This window comes from Petaurus breviceps, unplaced genomic scaffold (assembly GCF_028583685.1).
Source record: "Petaurus breviceps papuanus isolate PSGF00001 unplaced genomic scaffold, PetGlider_PUasm1.0 174, whole genome shotgun sequence".
Taxonomy (NCBI): domain Eukaryota; kingdom Metazoa; phylum Chordata; class Mammalia; order Diprotodontia; family Petauridae; genus Petaurus; species Petaurus breviceps.
In genome coordinates, this window is record NW_027185761.1 from 74340918 (window position 1) to 74352166 (window position 11249).

At 44.8% G+C, this 11249-nt stretch overlaps 1 protein-coding gene across 5 annotated transcripts in view; it reads left to right on the plus strand.

Moving 5' to 3' along the window:
• Positions 1 to 11249, plus strand: part of ELMO1 (engulfment and cell motility 1) — a 391469-nt gene that overhangs the window by 281830 nt on the left and 98390 nt on the right. The gene's annotated exons all lie outside the window — the stretch shown is intronic.

Below are 11249 nucleotides of genomic sequence, written 5' to 3' on the forward strand. Positions count from 1 at the left end.
ATGGGACTCCCTCCTTTTGAGCCCAGGAAAACCAGGGTCTGCAAAGTTAGGGTAGGGGCTTGGCATATGGGAAGTATGGAAGCCGTGGCTTGTTAGGGAAAGGATATTCCCAGAGCTGCTGCTCAGTGCCCTGAGGGTTAATCCTGTCAGTAAGGATGAGATTCTCATTCTTTGAGCAGTAATAGGGGAAATGATTAAGCAACCCAGTGAAACCAACTCAGTGAAGGTGGAATAGGGGCAGCTCCTGGCCAAGAACTAGGGTATGGAGGTGGCCAGATGGAACTCTGACCCAGTGCAGGGCATCCTTGGGGTTTAAAGGAGGTAGAGCCGTGAGCAGGGGTGCAGAGTTTGGCCACGTAGCTCCCTTCTCTCAACAATCGGTATCACTCTAGCAAGAAGCTGCCTCTAAAAGCCTGCTTAACCCCAGGGTTTCATTCTGCATGTTTAACCGATTGATCCCCGGCGTTCAATGACTCAGTTCTTTGGCAGTTAGAGTCAAGTCTCAGGTATGCAGGAAAGGATGCAAAAAAGACGTGCTCACTTGTGGCTCTTTAAGACACGGATGGTAGTCCACACAGAATAAGATGATCTCTCTTCAGCCTGCAGACTGGGCTGCTCCCTGCGTTTTCTAGTATGCTGATTGGAACCTGTAAGGAAAAGGTTTAAAAATCGTGATCATTTGGCCCCAAGCAAGGAGAGAGGTGCTGGGGAGAGTGTATAGGAAAGACAGTGAGCTGCACTTGGCTTCCACAGGGAAAATGAGCCTGAAGAGCTCACAGCAGGAGAGATTGAAAGCAGGCGTCCCCAGGAACCTCCCTGGTGTTCCAGCTGGGCTGGGCTAGATGGGATCAGATTCTTCCCTCAAGCTCAGGGAGACAGGATAGGTGACCACCCTGCATATAGAGTAATTGGGGATAGAGATAGAGGTCAGAGGTCTAGTACAGCTACTCCTCAAGAATTCCCTGATACTAATTTCAGGGGATTCCAATTTAAAAGATGAGTAAGTGGCCATTGTAGTTCTTAATTCAATTTGAGTTCAAAACAACAATTTGAATTACTAAACACATCCCCATTTGGGGCACCAGCCTCTACCAGTAATTGGTTGGAATGACAGCCCCACCTCTTCCCACCCTTTTTTCCTCACTCTCTAGTGAGAAGAAGAGCTAGAAAAGACTTTAACCTTTATCAAAGCAGTAAGGATGCTGACAATTAATTCCCAGATGAAGCCATCATGACTTGGGTCTCAAAGTTTCTCATCTCTCTTTTGTCTTGCTATTGGTGCCTAATCACTCAGCCAGTAGTGCTCAGCTCAGGAAAGCCCTCTGCATTCTCTGTCCAGGCTAGCACCCAAGGAGCTTGCAAAAGGGTCCAGGAACCAGCCATTCTTTTGTCTATGATCTCAGGCAAGGAGGAAACTGGAACCCTGGGGCTGGAAATTGGCCAGTTCCTTTGAGGCACCAAGGTTCTATCACTGTTCCCCATGACCTCCTCCTGGTGATGTTTCCAAGCTCAAGGATGGCAAGGGACATATTTGTAAAATTAAAGTTGGCTTGTCTGGTTGGCATGCGTGTCACAAGAGAATGCCTTTCAGTTGATTTCAAGTTACAGAGCCATTGTCAGAGAGTTACTTATTGGCTAACGGAATTCTCAATCTTTCAGCCCCCCTACTTGAAGGGGATTATTTTCTTGTCTGTCCCCCAGCATTACAGGACCAAGGAAGGAAGGGCAAGTGGGGACCTTAGTCACTAAGCCTGGAAAAGCACAGGATGTGAGTCTTATCTCTTAGCTTCCAACCACAGGTGGCAAAGTCAAGAAATATGTGGCTGGGCTAATTAATACCACACTGAAAATTCAGCCTTGTGAGGTCAAGGGGATTATTGATGAGGACACTGAGGGGAGGAAGATTCATCTAAGCCAGCCCAAGGCTGGACTTACAACCAGACTTCTTTCTCAAAGGTGATCTTAATGAACTTCCTCACTCAGTCATTGGGAAATCCTGTCTGATGCTGCTGTTAGAAAACTGAGTGATAGGAGAACATTGAACATAGTATACATAAAATCATGGACTGTGGGCCAAAAAGGAGTCATCCAATCCCACCCCTCATTTTACTGATGAGGAAACTGAGGCCCAGAGGGGTCATGATTTTGCCCAAAGCTGTACAGGTAGCAAACAGAAACCTGGGATTTCAGCCTCAGACTAGGCAAATTCTCTTTGGTATATACTAGGAAAGCACTTGAGATAGAGATAGAGAGAGAGAGAGAGAGAGACAGAGACATGGTAGAGAAAGAGACAGAGAGAGACAGACAGAGAGAGACAGACAGACAGAGAGAGACAGAAAGAGATAGAGAGAGATTGAGAGAGTCCAATTGGCAAGGACTTCTGATTCAGTAAATAATAATAATTGTGATGGTAGGCCTGGTAGAGAACCAGCTTCAGTCACCACAACTTGTGTTCAGGTCTTTCCACTGACCCTGGGCAAGTCACTTTAGTTCTTGGTGCCCCAGGAAGCTCTCCAGGACTCTAAATTTCAGGGATGTTGGTGGTATATATGCATGGATAAGGGGAGCTTTGCCACTGGAAATTCCCAATTCCAATGAAATCATAGGTGTGGTCGAAAATAATAGCAACAACAATTAGATAGTGCTTTAATAGTTGGAAATTGTATGGGCAGCTAGGTGGTGTAGTGGATCAAGTGATGGCCCTGGAGCCAGGAGGATTTGAGTTCAAATCCAGCCTCAGACACTCACTAGCTGTGTGACCCTGGGCAAGTCACTTAAGCCTATTTACCTCATCTGTAAGATGAGCTGGAGAAGAAAATGACAAACCACTCCTGTATTTTTCCCAAGAAAACCCCAAACGGGGTCACAAAGAGTCAGACACAACTGAAAATAACTGAACCACCACCACAACAAATACAAATATTTTCTCATTTGATCTTCATAACAATCCTGGGCAATGGTTGCTATTATTGTCCCCATTTTACAGATGAGGAAGTTGCGGCTGGGAGAGGGGAAGTCATTTTCTCAGTTACTCAGGTAGGAAGCCTCTGAGGCAGGATTTGAACTAGGTCTCCTTGACTCGGGGCCCAGTGCTCTGTCCATTGTGACATCCCCTAGCTGCAGTGCTTGAAGGTCTACAAAGTGCCTCTCCTCCTTTCTCCCTCCTCTCTCAGAATTGCCCTTAGCAACTTCACTTGTGAGAATGTCTCCCCAGGGGGATGCTAGCAGAGTAAGATACAACTTAAGTATGGAACCATCAGTTCAGTGAGAGCCAGTCCTGACAGATTGCCACTGCCTGTGGGAGCCCCTGACAGCTGCCAGGACGAAGTGGGCTTCCTTTCTGTGTAGGAGTGCTAGGGTCAGCCAAGGGGAGGAGGATGGTGCCTCCAGATCCCTCCCTTGCCTTCATCTAGTGAGAGGATCAGCCGTCCTTCCCAACGCCGAAATACCTGGGGGAAAAATGACCAGGGGACCCCAAATAAATAAGGCCATTGACTTCTTAATAACTAGACCATGAACTTAGTCCCAGGTTCATTCAGAATCATCTCAACCCCAGACTCCCTTCAGAGTCCACGGTTCTAGGGAATGGCCCCAGCTTCAGCAAGGAATGAGAAATGTCACTGGTTCTGGTCTGGGTAGATATGTCCTTGGTTCTGAAACCCTGCAAAGCTTTGAGAAAGAGCTGTAGCTTAGGTTGATTGGATCCTCGGGATTTCCATAAACCTGCTGTGCCCTGGAAGAAGGCGGTTCCTAACCCTCAGACTTCCATCAGCTTCCCTTCTATGGTGTCTGAGTTCCACAGGAGGGGTCTTCCCCAATCTTTCCATCACTCTTACCTTTTCTCAGCATGAGGCATTAGACAGTCAACAAGCCTCGATGTCATAAGGGTCTTTCTATAATTGTTGAAACTGATGATCTAATTCATTCATGTATTTCATGGTGCTGTTATACCAGAACTCATTTGACTAATGCTCTGTTGTTGGACTTTCACGTTCCTTCCAGGTTGGCTGGTTTGTTTTACAATTACAAATAATGCTGCTATGAACATATTTGAACTGATAGCTCTGTGGCTGTTTTTGATAATACTTTCAGAGTGTGTTTTCAAAAGTGTGATTACTCGATGAAAGGGTCTGATTATATTTGTAACTTACTACACACTGCCAGATTGCTTTTCAAAAATATTCTACAATTTCATAAATTTTACTGGCTATGGACAACTGTGCCTATTTTTCCATATCCTTGCCAGCATTGGGTTTTGCTGCTTTTAGGCATGTTTGTCAATTTAATGCTGTTAGATGATGCCCCCAACAGTAGAAGAAGAGAGGGTTTAGGGAGACGATGATGAGTTCTATGTTGGACACATTGAGTTTAAGACATCTATGGAACAGGCAGTTCAGGATGCTCAGTAGACATTTCCCATCCCAGGTCGAGAGTTTCAGAAGAGGTACCTGAGAGCATGTTGAAATGTTGCTGATCACAGCACGTAGCAGATGCACAGGAATAAGGCAGGGTTCAAACCAAGAGCAAACTGTGGTTTGTGGAGGTTGTACTGTGGGCGAAACTTGTCAGACCAGAGTCCTAGAAGCAGCACAGGAAGCCACAGAATTCCTGAGCAGGTGCAGGAGTGACATTGTCAGAGCAATGGCCTAGGACTCTCAGCTTGGCAATTGTCTACCCCTGGATGGACCATAGAGAAGAGAGACTTGAAATGAAGCAAGCACATCAAGTAAGAGACTCTTGCAATAGGGGAACTGTTCTAGGTCCTGGAATACCAGACCCTCTGAGGCAAAGAAGCACTATGCAGAACCTGGAAGTGGTACTTTGATGCCAAGCAACATTCTTTCTCAAGAGCCCCCGGTTCTCTGCTCATCGTGGATGAGCCCACTTTTAAAAATTAAATATTTTAAAAGAGAATTTACATTGAAAATCATTACAATTCAATTCAATTCACTAAGTATATATTGAAAGACTACCAGGTACAGGGGCTGTCCTAGGTACTGAGGATAAAGACAAAAATGGAGTACCTGCCCTCTGGAAGTTTCCATTCTCCTAGGGAAAATAACATACACACAGAATATCTATGCTCAAATATGTAAAAAATAAACACAAAGTAATTGGGGCAGGGTTAGGCCTTGATCATGGTGAATGAGGGATATGGACTGGACAGGGAGAGAATACCATATAGAAGAGATAACTCTTGAGTTAAACCTTGAAGCAAGGCGGAGAGGCCAAAAGGCAGAGGTGGGCAGGGGGAGGAATCCCAGATTTGGGGGCAGCCTGTTCAAAGATGTGAAAGAAATGGGTTGACATTGGTGAGAGAGAACAAATAGATTACCTTAGCTCAGAACCAGAATACTTGCAAAGAATTAGTGTGTAATCGATCATTCTAGAAAAATAATAGATATTTACATTAAAGTCATTAATTTCAGTGCTTAAAGTATCATAACCCTGCTTCTCTCCATGGCCATTCAGACTCTTTCTTTATCCATTCCTTCTCATTCACCTCTTCTATCGTTGTAGTGTGTCCTTATGGGTCTGCTTTTTGCTCTTGGAATTATTTCAAAAAAGGTCTTTCCCTAATGCTTTGTATTTCTTGTACATGTCCATCTTAATTGCATTGTAGAGTTCTGTTACATTAATTTATTTAATCATCCCTCTATTGTTCGAGACTTAAATTGTTTCCATTTGCGTATGTGTGGTTACATAGAAACTGCCATGAAAAGCTCTGGGCTGAGAGCTCTTTCATTTTTGTTTTGGCTAACACTGTCAAGGTTGATTGCACCCACCCCTTATTGGCCATCTCTACCTTTCTCTTCTAATATAATACTACCTGGCTTAGCCCTTCAGGAAAAAGCTGTCCCTTCCTCTGTCCCAAGACATAACTGTGTACCCCTCTGGTCTCCATCCAGCTGTCTGTAGGAGATGGCCATCACCAAGAATCACACCTAGACATTGGAGACTGATGAAATAGAACTTTATTCTTCCTCATATGTAACGCTGGAAGTCAGTCACTGGAGAGAGCACCTAGAGTAGTCCAGTGAGCATTTACCATGAAAGAAGTGACACCAAGTAACTGGCTTTTCTATCTTGTATCATTGATGCATTGGCAAACCCTGCCATTTCAAGACCCCAAACTCTAGCTCACCAGGCCACTGCTAAGTTGTGACCCCTGGTATCCAAAAGGAGAGATGAAGGGTCTTGATCTGCTGGGGGAGTCATAGAAAGGTCAACCCAAACACCAGCTTCATCCCCATCTACAAAGGTAGGACCTCCAGGCAGGGCTCTAGAAGGCCATCAGCATTAGCAGAGTCGGCCAGAGCTTGACCAGTCTGTGTCTGACCATTTCAAGGCTCTTTCTTGACTTACAATAGATTGCTGGAGAGCATGAGACCCTCTAGAGTCTATCATGGCATTGACATCTCTAGACCTGAAGGAGGTGGGGAGAGTCAGTGCCTGTAGACACAGGGGGAAACCCCGGTGCTTTGTATTCATCTCAAGCATCCCTGAAAATTAAATGGAGCAACTTGAAAATCTGTGGTAACTCTGTAGTTAGGAGGGCTGAGACAAAGTCCTTAAGCCTCCTTCCAAATGCAGAAGAGACCCCGACCCCACAGCAGACCAGCAAGGTGGAGGTCTTTGAAGGCAGAGCCATTGCCTGTTTCTTTGTTGCTGGTTTGTTTCAATTAAAAACATTCATTTTCTCTCCACAATAGGAAAGAAAAAGCACAAAAGAAACCCAAAACCATTGTAACAAATATGACCAAACAAAATTAATTCCCCCTGTGGGCCACATCCCAGGATGTCTCATTCTGCATCCAAACCGGCAGGTTCTTTTTCTTCCTCAGCAGAGCCTGAGGTCTTGTATACCACAAGAACTCATGGCTATCTCTCAACTGCAATCAGCAAACACTTATTAAGTGCTTACTGTGTCCTATGTGAGGAGCAGCTTGGTACAGCAGACAGTGGACTGACCTTGGGACCAGAAAGCCCAGGTGGGGTTCAGGTCCCACTTCTGCGGGCTGGATGACTCTGGGCTAATTAACCTTCTTGTACTCTGGAGAATGCTCTGCAGCTCTGAGAAGCAGCCTGCATGGGTTGGGGAAGGCAGCTGCCTATCCCAGTGAAATCACAAGAACAGTCCCCATCCCCTCTGGTCTAGATGCTGAAGGGTGCTAGGGATACATGCTCAAAACAACCAAGAATTTGCTACCCTCAGGGAGCTCCCAGTCTCTTAAGGGTTCTGTCATGTGCAAAGATAAGTAAGTAGCCTATCTTTTAACAAGAGAAATGTCATTAACATTTGGAACGAGTGGTAATGTAACTAAAGGTTTTTATTATCCCTAATAAGAGGGGAGCACTTGAACCTTGCTAAAGAGTTATAAACATGGAAGAGAGAGGAGAACATTCCTGACATGAGGGTGAGCAAAGGCTTGGAGGCTGGAAATGGAATGTTGATTCCCGGGGATAACAAATGGGATGATTTAGCTGGATTGTGAGAGTGTGAAGAAAGGTCTGGAAAGGGAGGTGATACCAGACTGTGAAGGGCTTTGCTTTCATGACCAAATTGAGGAGTTTGCATTTTATCCCATAGTCTCTATCAGAGGAGTCAGATGTGAGCTTTGGGAAGATCACATTGGAGACTGGATAGAAAGGGGATTGAAGAGAATAAAAATTAGAAGCAAGAGTCTCATTAGGGAGGCTGTTGCATTAGAAAATCTGTTTTAGTGCAAATATTGGCACCTCAAAGAGGAGAAGACATATACCCTATAGTGTCTGGAAGGCAATATACTCTATTTCTTGATAACTTTTGGGTCTTGGGGATGAAGTTTTAAATAAATATTAATATATCCATGTAATGAGAGGCTGCGTGGAGTCATGGAGAAGGCTGACCCTGGAGCCAAGGGAAACCTGGCTTCTGATATATGCTGGTTGGTGTGATCTTGGGCAAGTCACTTACCCTTCAGTGCTTTGGTCTGCTCTCTAAGACTATAAGTTGCAAAAGAAGTGCCAACCTACACCGGAAGAAGTACTTTCCTCACCTAGGAGTTCCCTATAGTGATGATGGCACAACTCTAGTCCCTGTCTCTATCCCTTATACATCTCTAAGTCAAAACATTTCACGTATTTGCCAGGCACCATAAATTTCCCCCCATCCATTTGGAGTTAATCAGTTTGCTGAGACCTCTGAGCCAGCTTTGCCCACTGGGTTTCTTTTAAACATTCACCCATTTCACATGGGGGCGAGATAGAAGGGCAATAGTCAGGCCATGTGTGAAGGGCACAATCAACGTGAGACTTGGAGGTAATTCTATGCAGAGCCACTCCCTCGAGGCCTCCTGACGTCACCTTGTTGCTATTTTTCTTTTTAATCAGTTGTTTGACCAAGTTGACGAGACTGGCTTTCCCCCTCTCAAGTCATTATTTCTTTTTTTCCAGACACATTTATTTTTCATAGTGATAAGCTAATTCAATACAATATTCAAAAATAATCCCATCAAAGCCAGGTTACAGGAAAATCCATCTGCCCTCACAGAGGGCCATAAAAGTAGGACGAATGATAAAACCCCAAGGGATAAGGTTTGTTTGAAAAGAAATGCCCAACTTCAGACTTTCGGATTTTATAATGGAGCTGCTTCACATAACTGATGAAAATAAGGAAGCAAGAACTATTAGCCAATCTCCTTCCTCCACTCTGGCACAGCCCTTGGAACTGGCTGGCTGGCAAAGCATCTTGGGAGACTGACCTGGGGGAGGGAGGGGCCAGCTGGCCCACATTTCTCCCTAAAGATGAGCAACAGTCAACCTTGAACAGCTCCAGAAAGGCAGGGAGCTGGGAAACTGGTCACCATAACCTTCTAAGCACATGAGAACTGCTGGGAATGGTGGGATGGAACAGCACTCGATTCTGGTGCAGGCATTGGATTGGAATTCCCACTGACCTCTAGGTAGGGTCAAACAAGATGATGCTGAATAGGGATTAATGATGCCATAGATTTAGGTCCAATAATCTACTTCCCATGCACAAGTAAGTGAGGTGTGGTTAGACAGCAGTGTCCAAAAAAGATCTTTCGCCCAAGGAACTAAAAAATTCTGGTACAGATTTTTTAATTAAAAAAATACAAAATTCAATAAGGTAGGAACAACAGTGATCAAATGAAATATGTCAATATCTTTGCCACTTAAAAGCCATATATAAATGCTAACTACTTCTATTATGATGATGATAATGATGATGAAAGTGTTCTGTGTCCCTCCCACATTTTTTTTTGGTTTGAGACAATCCTCTTTCTTCCTTTTCTTTGTATATTAAAATGTCTATGTTATTTGTTGATTAAAAATGCAGTAAAAAAGAAAATGAAAACAGACTGAAAAAGATCCAAGGGTCTTAGAGGACTGGAAGTTCAATGAAGTCAGCAGGGTGATTTGGCAGCCAAGAAAAGTAGATCCACCTTGAGTTCCTTTGAGAGGGCACATTTAAGGCTCTAGGACTTAGAGGGTTAATCAATCTGATTTAGGGAAGGGGATGAGTGATGGTTTTGCTTCATTGAGCATCAAGGGCTGCTGACCTAAGTTCTCTTTCTTGCGCCATCCTCTCAGTTATCTGGAAACACCAACTCTCTTTCTCCCTTCCTTTCCTCTGCCTCCCTCCCGGGCCTTAGCCCGAGATTGCCCCAGACACAATCATCACCATGGACACTCTTCTGAGAGTTATGGGAAAACTTAAAAAAAAAACATCAAAAACTAGGTCTCTGTGCCATTCCTTCTAGTGATCACTGCATGTATAGAACACTTTAAAGTTTACAAAGTGCAAGCAAACATGAGATCTCTTTGAATCTTCACAACAAAACACCTCTGGGGACCAAGTGCTGTTATCTTCCCCATTTAAAATATGAGAAAGGTGAGGTTCAGAGCTGTTTAATGAATGACCTGTGGTCAACATAGCTAACAAGTGGCAGAGGATTTGAACCCAGGTCTTTGTGTCTCTAGAAACAGCATTCAGTCCACTTTAGTCAACAAGTATTTATTGAACTCTTACTGTGTATTGGAAACTGTGCTAAGAGCTGGAATCCTTGAGATGAGAAGCCATTAGACTTTATAGTGTCTGGAAATCCATATACTCCATGTCCCAGTGACTCCTGGGTCTTGTTGCCCCTCATGATGGGAGCAATTTAAAAATTCAATTGCCTCCTCCGTGTTCCCGCTCTTCTGGGTCTTGGTAACTCCCAGATTTGAGGGCACAATGCCTCATTTTTAATCCTTCAACAATGTGTAGCCACTCTGACAACAGTTAGGCTTTATCAGCCACTGGAGACCACAGGTGAACTCACTGCTCTTTCTTAGCTCAAAAGTAATTAGTTCTTGAGCAAACACAGTAAGTCAGCCTCAGAGGCTGAGCACAGCTGGCCCCAGATCATGGTCCATTCAGTTGATGGCCAGTGCCAGGGCTGACGACCTCCTTGTGTAACCTCAGAAAAACTGCCTAATTGTCAGAAAACCAGGAAGGTGGTAAAGGAATTGAACAAATGAATGAATGAACAAAGGAGCGTATGTCAGGCTGCTCTGTGCCAGACACTGTGTTGACACCCAGGATGCAAGGAGAAAAGGAAAGACAGCAATAGAGAGAGAGGGATCACCCACGGGAGAAAGTGATCAAGGTGGCCACTGCTGTCTAGACAACAGAGAAGGCAAGGAGGGGTGGGAATGTGGCGGTAAATTGGCATACACCCTCAGAAGCCGTGGCAGAGCCAATGAGAGAGACCATGATCTCCATAACTGGAGGAGAGGGGGAGAGCACTGAGGAGAGTACATGCATGGCAGCCAGACAGCTAGTGGGAAGATGGCTGGGGAGTCATGTGTGGCCTGTCTGGAGGAGTGGGTCAGATGAGGAGGTCACTTGCTAGCCTGGGCAGTGGAGCCCCAAGTTAAGCGCTTCTGAGATGAGAGGGTTAAAACCTCTTAGGGATGGTCTCTGACTGACTGGCATTGCAGCTGGTGAGATGGTAAGGGAATGTTGGGCAACAAAGATTTATTAGGCGCTTACTGTATGCCAAGCACTGTGCTGAGCACTATAGGTACAAAGAGAAACAAAAGACAGGCTCTGCCCTTGAGGAACTTTCAACCTAATGGGGAGATGATATGTCAACGATGACATAGAAGCCAGAGAGACACAGGATGGACTGAAGATAAAGTCAAAGAGAAGGCAGAGGGAGGGAGGAAGAATGAGGAAAACTTTCTGCAGAGGCTGGGAC